Source organism: Trachypithecus francoisi, unplaced genomic scaffold, assembly GCF_009764315.1.
Source record: "Trachypithecus francoisi isolate TF-2019V2 unplaced genomic scaffold, Tfra_2.0 Lachesis_group15, whole genome shotgun sequence".
In the NCBI taxonomy this organism is placed as follows: Eukaryota; Metazoa; Chordata; class Mammalia; order Primates; family Cercopithecidae; genus Trachypithecus; species Trachypithecus francoisi.
In genome coordinates, this window is record NW_022681460.1 from 32,198,668 (window position 1) to 32,211,193 (window position 12,526).

General features: G+C 36.7%; 1 protein-coding gene across 3 annotated transcripts in view; it reads right to left on the reverse strand.

Moving 5' to 3' along the window:
* The window catches only part of RNGTT (RNA guanylyltransferase and 5'-phosphatase), a 332,775-nt gene that overhangs the window by 231,010 nt on the left and 89,239 nt on the right, over positions 1 to 12,526 (reverse strand). The window lies entirely within an intron of this gene.

A 12,526-nucleotide genomic window follows, 5' to 3' on the forward strand; every position in this document is an offset into this window, starting at 1 on the left:
TGGTCGGTCAGGTTATCATCACTGATTTCCCATCAGCAAATCAAGAATGGAGTTCTATTTCACACCATATATAAAGTCCGGATGGATTAAAGTTGAGGACATTACAGTCTGGGAAGCTATGCTACCAAATGGATAGTAAGAAGACTCAGGGTGAAAATGAAGATTATATCCAGGAACCAAAGTCTTAAAAGAATGAGAAAAAATTCACAGCATGAAAGATTAGAAAGTTAAAAGACATAAGCCTCTAAGAAACAGAATCATTCTGTTAGGCTGTTCTTGTTTGGTGTTTGGTGTTAAATGAAAGAATGGAAGGAAGAGTAGTCTGGAGGTACCAATGAAAATGAAAGAGAACACTGACCAGACAGTCCAACCACCTACCCGCAAAGTACCTAAGGTATGTCCAAAAAAAAAAAAAAAAAAGGCAGCAATGACTGAAAGATGTAGCTGAATCAAGTTAAGATTAGGGGACAGAAGAAATATTAAATGAAGAGATGCAAGCTAACAGAATATATGGAAGCTAATATAATAGTGGATAACTGGCTAACCACAAACCGATGTTCTGAAGAGCAAAGTGCACATGTTTAGGATAGGTGAAGAGAAATAGGAGAGCTGATTAAGGGAAAACAGGTGTACAAACAAAATGGAAAAGAGCAGCATGGAAAACCAAAGGGTTAGATTGTGTTTTCGGATTAGATTGTGAAGTATGTTGTTCTTTGCTGTTTCCAAAATAATTAGTTCCAAAAAAAAAAGTGAAAAAAGAGGAAAGGAAAAAAGGCAACATAATAGAAAAATTGTTTTAGAGTTTTAATAATAATGATAATTAGTTCCAGCAGGTGTCTGGGGAGCAGATGGAGAGCTCAGGCCCTTGCTATAAAAGCTGCAGCCCTAGTAGATGGGGAGTGTGGGGACTCACGTTTCATTAGGAAAAATAAATTCAGCCTCAGTCTGGACTGACAGTGTATCTGAAAGACTCCTAGACCAAATGCCAGGCCAGACGGCATACAGACAACAGGAATACTTAGTTCCCAAGGCCCTCTGGCACATGCTTTTCAAAAGCAGCAATTCCTGATGTATAGAAAAAATCTAAGCTACCTTTGCCTTGGATTATGTTTCAAAAAGAATTTAAATCAACAAAAGGGAAGATCAAATAAAAAGCAATGATGACATCGTCTGCAAAAATGGCATGGAAGACGCACAACCCATCATGTTGTTAAGGACTTAGGCTGGCATTTTGCAAAGTTGATATTCACCAAAAGGGTATTTCAAGGCAAATAAGTTAGGAAACCACTGTATCTTTCTCTTAGAAAGTCAAGATATATATTAGGATATTTAAAGTTATGATAAAATATATAAATAAGTCTGTTCTTCTTATTTAGTCCATTAAAATTTGGCAGAATTGGTGTTCTATACTTACAATTTGAGAAAAGCTCACTTAAGCTAATAAATGTTAGAATTCAGAAAAAAGAAATGGTTTACTCTTATGATCATGTAATAATGATAACTGCAACTATATTTCCCCTTTCACTGACTGCCCAGAAGTTGAGAATTTTAAATTTAATGCTTAAGTAGAATAGGTATTATCCCAGGGTGAAGATACATTTATTTTACACACACATAGACACACACAAACACACACCTGTGTGTGTGTCTCAGTATCAGACCTTTGCTTTTAAATCAAGTAGAGTATCAATCAAAAGAAAATACTCTCTATGTACACATGCGTATAAACAGATTTAAAAGACTAAGGAAGAAAAAATTTTAGAGGATGGAATTTACAAAAAGGATAGCTTATGAGAAACACAGCTTGCATCTGCAGAAACACCAGAGAAATTATTTAGCACTTGGTATTTAGGGATTCTTCTGCACACATAAATTTTCAGGCTTTGGAACACAAGTTTCTGGGCTAGGATTTTTTGTTTGAACTCCAGTCATTCCAAATCATATGTTCTTTTGTTATGTGATACTAACAAAAAGTAATGAGCTATTTCATGTAAGGAATGTGGAAATATTTCCACATCACTCTGAAGTCCTCGAAAGCAGTCAGATTCTTTCAAAAGAAGCAACTACCTCACAGACTGTCAGTATATAACTATGTATATAACTATGGTGCAATATAATTTATTAATTAGGAAATTATCTCAACTGCAAATTTAATATTCAGAATTACCAATAGGTATTTGTATTATATTCATGCCCATTAAAAGGCAAAACTTAATTCAGTATACATTTCCCAGATAGAAAATGCTAACATATATATACCAAAGGTGTATGGATTAAAGAAAAGCCAGATGTATAGACTACTTTACTGTAAATGAAGGTTTTCTACCATAACTGGAAATAATCTTTCAGAGCAGTCACTGAGATGTGAGATATATAATTAAGTAAAACCACCAAATATACATTAATAAAATTAGGAAGTACATAATTAAAGAGAAGGAAAACTGATGGAAAACAATGGTAACTAATACCACCTTAGAGTTCTAATTCACATTCCTCCCAGTAGTCTGAGAGTAAAATGGTCCTTAAACTCCTTGTAATTTAAAGTTAACACCAATTTAGACCCAACTCTGATCATCAAATTAGGAATTTATCTTATACTCTATGAAGGCAGAAATCATATCTATTTTGTTCTTTCCCACAGCTTAAGTATCTTGCACAGTCTATCTGAATACACACTAAAGGAAGGCACTCAATATCTGTTAAGCCAAGCTGTATGTATGTACAACAAAGTTCACCATAATACTCTGTAACAGTGAAAGAATAAGCAAAGCTGTATGTACAACAAAGTTCATCATAATATTCTATAACAGTGAAAGAATAAAAACTCAAATGTCCATCATTCAGCAAATAGGTAAAATAAATATTGCATATTCATGTAAAAGCATACTATTCAAGCATTTTTAAAACAATGATAAAAATATTCATTAATACAGAAAGAGATTTACAATATACCTAGTGGGAAAAAAGCAAGTTTAAAACCAGAATAGATGAAATAACGACAGGGGAAAGGAGGAGGATAAAACTGTGTGTATATCGTAAATACAGAAAGTAAAGCCTATACCAAAATATTAAGAGCTGCCCCATCTCTATGTAATAGAATTATCAATGATATTTGCTTTCCTCATTATGCTTTTCTGTATTTTCAAAATTTTTAGAAATAAACACAAATTGCTTTCAGACACAGGGGGCAAAGTTAAAGCTGCAAGGGGGAAAAAAGCTACCAAGCCAGAAATGTAGTCTATAATCAGACCCAGAGAAACATTTTCCCTTTGCAAAGTGGCAATGAATTAAGAAAGGATTCTAATCTTGTTCTCTGTACTACAGAGGCTTCAAAACAACAGACATTCCTCTTCTCCTATCGTAGAGCCTCCACACTAGAGCTTTTTGATGGGCAATAAAAACAGAAAAGCTGATCATTTATATTGATTTATTTCACCACCATCTCTACCTCTATCCATTTTTCCTAACCCCTATCAAACTTATTATGGCTTTTCTCTTAAATTTTTTAATCAATTAATTTTTTAAATAAAAGTTGAAGGGCCGAAATGGAGCCAGTCTAGATGCCAGGCAGTATTAGATGCTAGGGTTAAAACAGCAAACGGCACCGACTCTCTTCTCAACTTCATATTATTTACACTCTTAACAAGAAAACAAGATATTAAATAATTCCAACCATAATACATATTAGAACAGTGAAGTAGAAGCTATTACAGGAGCCTACAAAGGTAGAACCTGTCAGAGTCTGGAGATCAGGGAAAGCATTCCAGAGGAATTCATGCATAGCTGATAATAACAACAGGTTACATTTACTGAGCAATTACTATGTTCTGAAGAAAAGAGCACTTTTCTTAACTCATTTATTAACTCATTTAATCCTTACAATAACCTTACCAGGTCAGTAAAATTATTATCCCCATTTTCCAGATGAGGAAACTGAGACACACATAAGTAACTTGCCCAATGTCATAACGCTGGCATAACAGCAACACTGATATTCAAACTTAGACAATAGTTTATTTATACACCCTCTACAGTATACTACCCCTCACATTCAGTATGTAGGAGTCAACCCAGCATAGTTTGTAATGTGAGACAGGAAGAGAAATGAGGGATGGGAGGGTTGGAGTACACAGACTAGTAGGTGCAATGTCCTTCAGACAAGATAGAATGCAGCAATGTTCTGGTAACTAAAAAAGGTTCAGAATACTGAAATGTAAAGATAAAGCAGGAAAATGGTATGGCATGAGACTAAAGAAGTAACAGAGAAAGAGGAATTATGAAAACTTTTTTTTTTCTGAGGCAAGATCTCACTCTGTCACGCAGACTGGAGTGCAGTGGTGTGAACATAGCTCACTGCAGCCTTGAACTCCTGGGCTCAAGCAATCCTCCCGCCTCAGCCTCCAAATGTGCTGGGATTACAGGCAAGAGTCACCATGCTCAGCCTGAAATTTTTTTTAATCCCTCCACCCCCAGCTACCAGTTATTTTAATTTTTTTTTATTTTATCTTAGAAAACAAAAAACTACTTGTATGAGACAAACAGAAACCATAATGCAGAATTCAAACCCAGGAGATGTAATACAGCACGTTGGTTACACAGACACTGGAAAGCAGAGAACACAGAACAGGAAGCCTGAAATAATCCAGAGATTAATAGTTGCAGGAAACACTATGACCCACAGGACCAGGGGAACAAAATGAAAGAGGTCTGTTATTGAAAAGCTAGGAGCTTGAAGAAAAGCATTATGGGGCTATGCCTGGAAGAGGGTGAAAGAGGTCCATGTGGTGGGATGCTCTAACCTCTAAGAAGGTGGCCACAAATGGCCCTGTAGCTTAAGGTTTGAATCCCTATGAAGAGGTGTCCAATGGAGGATGGTCAAACCACTAAGGGAACAAAGTCCAGCAGGTTAAGAAGTGGTACAAGGGGTACTCTATCTAACTAGGATGCCCTGCCCAGAAGCTGTTCTCTCTGAGAGGTAACAGCAAGACTGGTGTGGAAAGTGACAAAAGAAGTTGGAGAATGGAGTAACAGTTGTCCTTTGCTGCTGGAGGTGTTCTTACAGAAACTGAAAATAAGAGTAGTCCCTTCTCTCACCTTCCAAATTCCTGCCAGTGCTCCCAGTGGTAAAACTCAACAGCAAGCAAGCTGGCAAGGGAGTCTGGGAAATGTAGGTTGCAAAGTCCCAGCCCTAACACAGTATAAAAGGGTGGACTGGAACCGAGAGATGGGAGGTAAATAAATGCAGACCACTAAAATGTTTTAAGCAAACTAATGACATAATCTGATCTGCATTTTTAAAAGTTCATCAACACATAATGTATACCCCAACAGAATAGGGGCCAATCTGTAGACAAGAGAAATCATAAAGCTTCTTTAATAGACCATGTGAGAAATCACAGTGACTAGGACAGTAGTAACAATAATTTTAGAGATAAATAGATAAACTCAAGATATTCAAGTTATAGACTGACAGGAATTCAATATGCTATTTACTGGATATGTGACTGAGAAAATGAGAGAAGTTCCAAGTTCTGGCTTCAGGAACTGGGTATACTTACTGAGCCATGGGGCATTTAAGAAGGAAGCAGTAATTGTTCCATTTTGTTTGGAAGAAATGATGGACACCATGAGTTTAGATGGAAACCAAAGGCCCAGATTTTCCCTACCCCTAGCAGGCTGGAAATAGGCTCAGGATCTAGACCAGCTATCCGTGTTCCTTTCCCAAAACTTTTAACTTGAATGACAAAGAAGCATAAGAATAGTTGCAGAATTATTTATAGCAACAGCAGAGACATTGTCAGCAAGTGCTAATGGTGGCTTCCTAATCAAAGTGTTCCAGTGCCCTGACCTTGGCTCTGGTCCTTGCTGCTGGCTTCCCTTGATTCCTATCCATTTTCCAAGACTGGTTCTCCTTATTTATTCCTTTGCATGAATTAGCCAAAGTTGATTTCTATTGCTTACAGTCAAGAAGGCTAACAAGGCTAGGCGTAGTGACACACGTCTGTAATCCTAGCACGCTGGGAGGCCAAAGCAGGAGAATCACTTGAGGCCAGGAGTTCAAGACTAGCTTGGCCAAGATAGCGAGACTACATCTCTATTTTTTAACTGGGGGGGAAAAAAAGGATGCTAATGGGTTTTTTGTTGTTGTTGTTTTTGCCTCAATATATACAGCTAAATGTAAGGAAGTTTAATGTGCCTATGATGAAATCCCACTGTAATGTCCCTAACATATCCTTAATTCCAAGGGTAACATAATACTAGCCCTTTACCTAGTAACTTGAGACACACCATCTATTTACCATCCTTCAGCATAGACAAGTGTATAATGCTAAGCCTAGAGTTTACTTTCTCTGTACATCTTTTCTCTCATAAGAATTCACTCCGTCTCCCAAAAACAAAAAAGAATTCACTACCAAACCTCTGCTATTTCTATACAAGCTACATTTCCTCTCATTTTCATTCCCAACAGAATTGGCACACAAGTCCCTGAGAGCTAATTCTCAATGTTGTATTAGTATACAGAAATAAATTCAAGTATACTAAAATTTCTTATAAAGAAAATTCAGACTACTTCCCCAGACAGAATATATAAACCTTCCTGACATAGAAGCAGTTGGTCAGACCATGCCCCCTACTCACCAAGACCTGTCATGTGTTCAAAAAACAATACAAGAACAGCTGACTTACCAAACTCCAGTTTTCTTCCTTCCTCATGGGGCTCATGCACACTTTGCCTGTTCCTCTAATTACCTCACTGCTCAGTAAACTGTCTCTGATAACCTCTTTTGCAAGGTATACCCATGTCTTCTTTAACCCACTTTTTTCCTGTTTCTTTCAACTCTTTTTTTTAAAATAAGAAATCTTAAGTATATTTTACTGCAATTTTGTAAAAAGAAAAGGAAAAACATATTTCTCCTTCTCACCTCCTTTAACTTAGTTCCATTCATGAACCAATGAAAACTCTAATCAAAGTTTCTGTATAAAGCAAAATTTAAAGTAATAAGTTGTTTAATCCATCTACATAATAAAGAATCAGTGTCAAAACCCCCTTCACATTCTCCTTATATAATAGTCTCTATCTCCTTATCTTATAAAATCCAGTTTTCCCCAAAGTTTTAAAATTATTCAAAATAGTTTTCATAAACTTCTTATGTTACAATGGCAGTTTGCTTAATTACCAGTGTTGAAACAGTACATTTTGTCATTTTTCATAGTATATATACATAGTAAGTAATTTTGCTACCTTAGGAATAAGCTTTATAGACTAGTTTGGGCACCTAATTATCATTTATAGTATAATTCCATAGAAATACAATCTAAACTTAATGAATCTCAGAAAAAGACCAATTTAAACATCATTTGTTTGCATCTGTGATATTGCAAAATATATATATTTGTTCTTCAACCATTTTCTGGCATACAAATCCTAAAATCCTCAGAAACACCAAAATGATGCTTTCTTGTATATTAATGAGTTGACTGATGGTTGGTAGTTCCTAGGTAGCTTCGGGATGGGGACTAGGAAAGAACACGGCAAGTTGGGACTTTCAGCACCACCCCACATCTTCTAGGAAGGAGAAGGGGCTGAAGATTAAGTTGATCACCAACGGCCAATGGTTTACTCCATCACGCCTACATAATGAAGCTTCCATAAGAGACCAAGGACGGGGTTTGGGGAGCTTCCAGACAACAGAACACGTGGAGGTTACTGGAGGGTGGCACACCCAGGGAGGACATGAAAGCTCTGCATTCTTTCCCCACAAGTCATCCTATGCATCTCTTCATCTGTATTCTTTGTACTATCCTTTATAATCAACCAGTAAACATAAGTTTCTCTGAGTACTGTGAGTTGCTTTAGCAAATTAATTGAATCCAAAGAGGGGGTTGTGAGAACCCCAAATTGAAGGTGGCTGATCAGAAGTTCTGGAGGCCCAGACTTTCAACTGTGTCTGAAGAGGGGGAAGTCTTGAGGACTTTTTACCTTACGTCATCTTCCCGGAAATTCAACTGACTCATATTAAGTTCCTTAGTTTCACATTAACAAATTTAAAAGAACACCCACATACAGTAACACTGTCTAACCATTTTTTTTTACTTTCTACTGCTGTTAACAATCAGTGAAATGACAACATAGCTCTAACATAATCTCTTTACCAAAAACTATCAAAATTTTCATTCAGCAATATAAAAGATTCTAACCCTACAGGTATTTTTGTTTTGACTTATTGATTATATAAGCACAGCAGGCCTCTTCAAAGGATGAGCTCTTCTTTCATACTCGTACCCCATCAATTTAAAGTCATGAAACAGATGTGACTGATTATGGCTTTATGGTCTTAAATTCACTTTAAGCCCACAGCTCCCTTCTATTATGTGATCACTTACATGAACACAGCAGTAATTAAGCAGACAACATGTATTATTTAATTTTAAATTGCAAAGCCTATTCACTTCCCCACCAATTTAATTGTCAAGTTTATCTAACTAGTCTTTGATCTTAGAATGTTAAGTGTATATTAAATGGCAGGCCAGCAGCATGCCACTGAAGATTTGGACAATTTGCCAACATTTAAATGTCTTCTACATAAGCATAGCCATCTTTATTTTATATGTGGTTTCTACCACACATTTTTTTACTATGTCCTGTTTATCTAAATGGCTTAATCTTAATAAAAAGTACTGGGTAAATTACGTCTATAGAAAAGTCATCAGAAGACTGTAACTTTCATTTTAACTTTAGTTAATTCATCACAAGTAAATTTTGAAGACGTAGAGATACCTACCATAAAGAATCACAAAATCTCAAGCCTTATCAAACTACTGTGTGCTTATTTCTATTAACAGATTATTAATCGTCTTCAAAATCTGTTTCAAGAAAGCCCTTTCAACCATCGAGATTTAAAGTCTTTTGCAAATCTGTCAATTTAAAAAGCAACACTATGACAGTTTGGCAGGGCGTGGGGCCCAGTGTCAGTTTCTAGATTCCTCTCTCTTATTCCACAAAATTAATGACATATTAAATATAAATAACCAAGTGTAAGTAAGGAGCAGATTTTTTCCAAACTACTCAACAATTTTAAAAAATTAATTTGCAAACTATCAATGGTAAGACTGCTATAATTATGGGCTCTGACGAAAAAGTCAAGCTCCAGAGCTTGTAATTCCAGACTCAATAATGCTTGCTATCTAGATCCCTAAAAATCAAGCAGACAGACTGGAACCAAAAAAATCTCATCCAATATTATGAACGATTCTAGCTGTCCAACTCCTAACTATATGCTTTAACTTTGCAATTGCAACTTCCTTATTCTCTTCTCATTTTGCCATCCTCCACTGCTCAGAAATTTGTGTATGTCTGTTTCTAAGCCCACGTAGCTATACTACTACACCATCCTGTCTCAAAATACGTATCTTCAAAATCCTATTCAGAACTCCCATGAAATCTCCCATACTCCAATTAACAGGTCCTAGTCAAAGCACTCTATCACTCCAACTTGTCCAGGAATTAGATAGCTATTACATACAATAAATGATCATATCATGGTGAAAGAGAAGCATACAGGGAGCAAGTAGGAGTGTTAAAATCCAGCTTAAGGAGTTTCAACTTCATTTTGTAATTGGGTTGAAGTATAGCTGAAATACAGCAAACACCAATAAATGAAATGAACTGATTGTTCATTTGCCAACATTAGTATTAAAAGTATTTGTACTACATACCATTAATTACATGTTAACATATAGCAAAGAGGGGTGAAGATATCTGTAGGCAAAAGAGAAGGTACCAGCATAGAAAATTATATGGGAGTCTACTACAGTAGTTAAGAATCATTCATCCTGGCCGGGCGCGGTGGCTCAAGCCTGTAATCCCAGCACTTTGGGAGGCCGAGACTGGCGGATCACGAGGTCAGGAGATCGAGACCATCCTGGCTAACACGGTGAAACTCCGTCTCTACTAAAAAAAATACAAAAACACTAGCCGGGCGAGGTGGCGGCGCCTGTAGTCCCAGCTACTAGGGAGGCTGAGGCAGGAGAATGGCGGGAGCCCGGGAGGGGGAGCTTGCAGTGAGCCGAGATCCGGCCACTGCACTCCAGCCTGGGCGACAGAGCGAGACTCCGTCTCAAAAAAAAAAAAAAAAAAAATCATTCATCCCATACCAGCTCTTACTAATTGTGTAACTTTGCACAAGTTACTTGACTGTCCATTTCCTCACCAGAAGTACTCACCTCCTAAAATAGTTTTAAGAATTAAATGAGTTAGTGCATTCATGTCCACAGCAGCCTTATTCACAATAACTAAACTACTGAAGCAATCCAAGTATCCATGGAGGGATGAATAAATAAGCAAAATGCAGCATATATATAAAATGGAAAACTATTCAGCCTTTAAAAGGAAGGAAATTCTGACATATGCTACAGCATATGAACCTTGAGGGCATTATGGTAAGTGAAATTAGCCAGTCACAACTAAACACTATATCATTCCCTCTGAAGTACCTAGAGTAATCAAAATCAGAGACAGAATGGAGTACAGTGGTTGCCAGGGAGAATGGGGAGAATAGGAAGTTACTGCTTAATGAGTATAAAATTTCAGTTATACAAGATCAAAGAGTTCTGAGGATAGATGTTAGTGACAGTTGCACCAATACAAAGGTACTTAATACCATGAACTGCATAGTTTTAAATGGTTAAAATGTAAATTTTATGTTATGTGTAATTTACCACAATTTTAAAATTTGAAGATTTAAATGAGTTAATATATAAAGGATACCAGAATAGTGATTAATACATAGTAATATAGTATCAGCTATTGTTATTATGTCCAAGGCACAGAGTACTTAATTAAGTACTTAATTAAAGCTAGATATCATTAGTACTACTACTACAACTACAACTGCTACTAGTACTACTTTACACGATCCAAAGAAGAGTTAGAGTTGGGGTTAATGATAAAACAAAACCCTGAATAAAACAGAAGGGATAGGCCGGGCGCGGTGGCTCAAGCCTGTAATCCCAGTACTTTGGGAGGCCAAGACGGGCGGATCACGAGGTCAGGAGATCGAGACCATCCTGGCTAACACGGTGAAACCCCGTCTCTACTAAAAAATACAAAAAACTAGCCGGGCGATGTGGCAGGCGCCTGTAGTCCCAGCTACGTGGGAGGCTGAGGCAGGAGAATAGCGTGAACCTAGGAGGCGGAGCTTGCAGTGAGCTGAGATCGGGCCACTGCACTCCAGCCTGGGCGACAGAGCGAGACTCCGTCTCAAAAAAAAAAAAAAAAAAAAGAAGGGATTAGCTTAAGAACCCCATAAACAGGAAAGAGGAAGCCATCCCTTTTGAACACAGAAGAGAAAGAGATAACTGAACACAGAAATTCTGAAACATAGAGAAATGAATCACAGGTAACCCTTGGTAAAGGTTACCCACAGACCACAAACCCAAACATATAAACATATTTACACAGTCAAAGGCAGTCAACAACTACAGTAAAATAGTTCCTTAATTCATTTTTCTATAAATAGGTATAACCAAAGTAAATTTTGTAAAATCAGACGCTGCACTGAGTGATAATTCAAAACAGAGAATTCATATTTTAAAAACTTGAATCAGGTGAGCCTCAATCTGTCTAAGAGCTTGTTTTCTAAATGTTAGAATGATAAAAACAAACCCAGAGCTTGAAATATCCCAATATATGGGAAGAATTTCTTAGGATTTACTAACAATAATGGTACATACACAATAAACTGGAAAGCTACAATACACAATGGAAAATGATCATTGACCATGTTCTGGTCCAGTCTATCTCATTAAAATAAAGATTAGTAAAATGATAACTTAAATAAAATTATAATTAAATCTACCTGGGTTCATGTTTCCTTTATCTACCAAAAAGAAATACAATAACTGTCATAACAATAAAAATTGACTGATAAAGTCTCCACCCTCTAAAATTTATAAAATCAACTAACAGTTTGGGGAAGTGCAACGAGTAAATTATCAAAGCATATCTTTCACTTTTTGAAAAGAACTGTCAAGTTAGGACTGAATTCATTTGCTAAGGGCAACATGCATCTCACTAACTGCCACTTCTGTGGGCTAGAATATGCTTCCTATTCCATTTCGCCGATCTTCAAAGAATTAGAGAATTATGGAATTATCAAGAGCTGAAAGGGTTCTTACGTAGTCCCACTTCCCCCAAGCAGCATGCACTTACACACGTTTATACCCCACCTCCAGTGCTGCAACAATCCTAAAAGTTCTTAAGGCACAAGAAAAACCAGACTAGATTCACAGACAAGAGCAAACAGTATTCATACAGGCACTACCAAAGACACAAAAAACTAGTTACATTACTTCCTCCAGTTTGTAAAATGTCTGAAAACAAAGTATAGATTAACAGTCACTTTAAATAAAAACATGATTTACCCTACCATAGCAAGAAGCTTCTACCTCAAAAACTAGATTTGAATATATTTTACTATCTCCTAAGGTCACTTAAACCTGTTTCCTGATCATCTAAAGTCCAAAA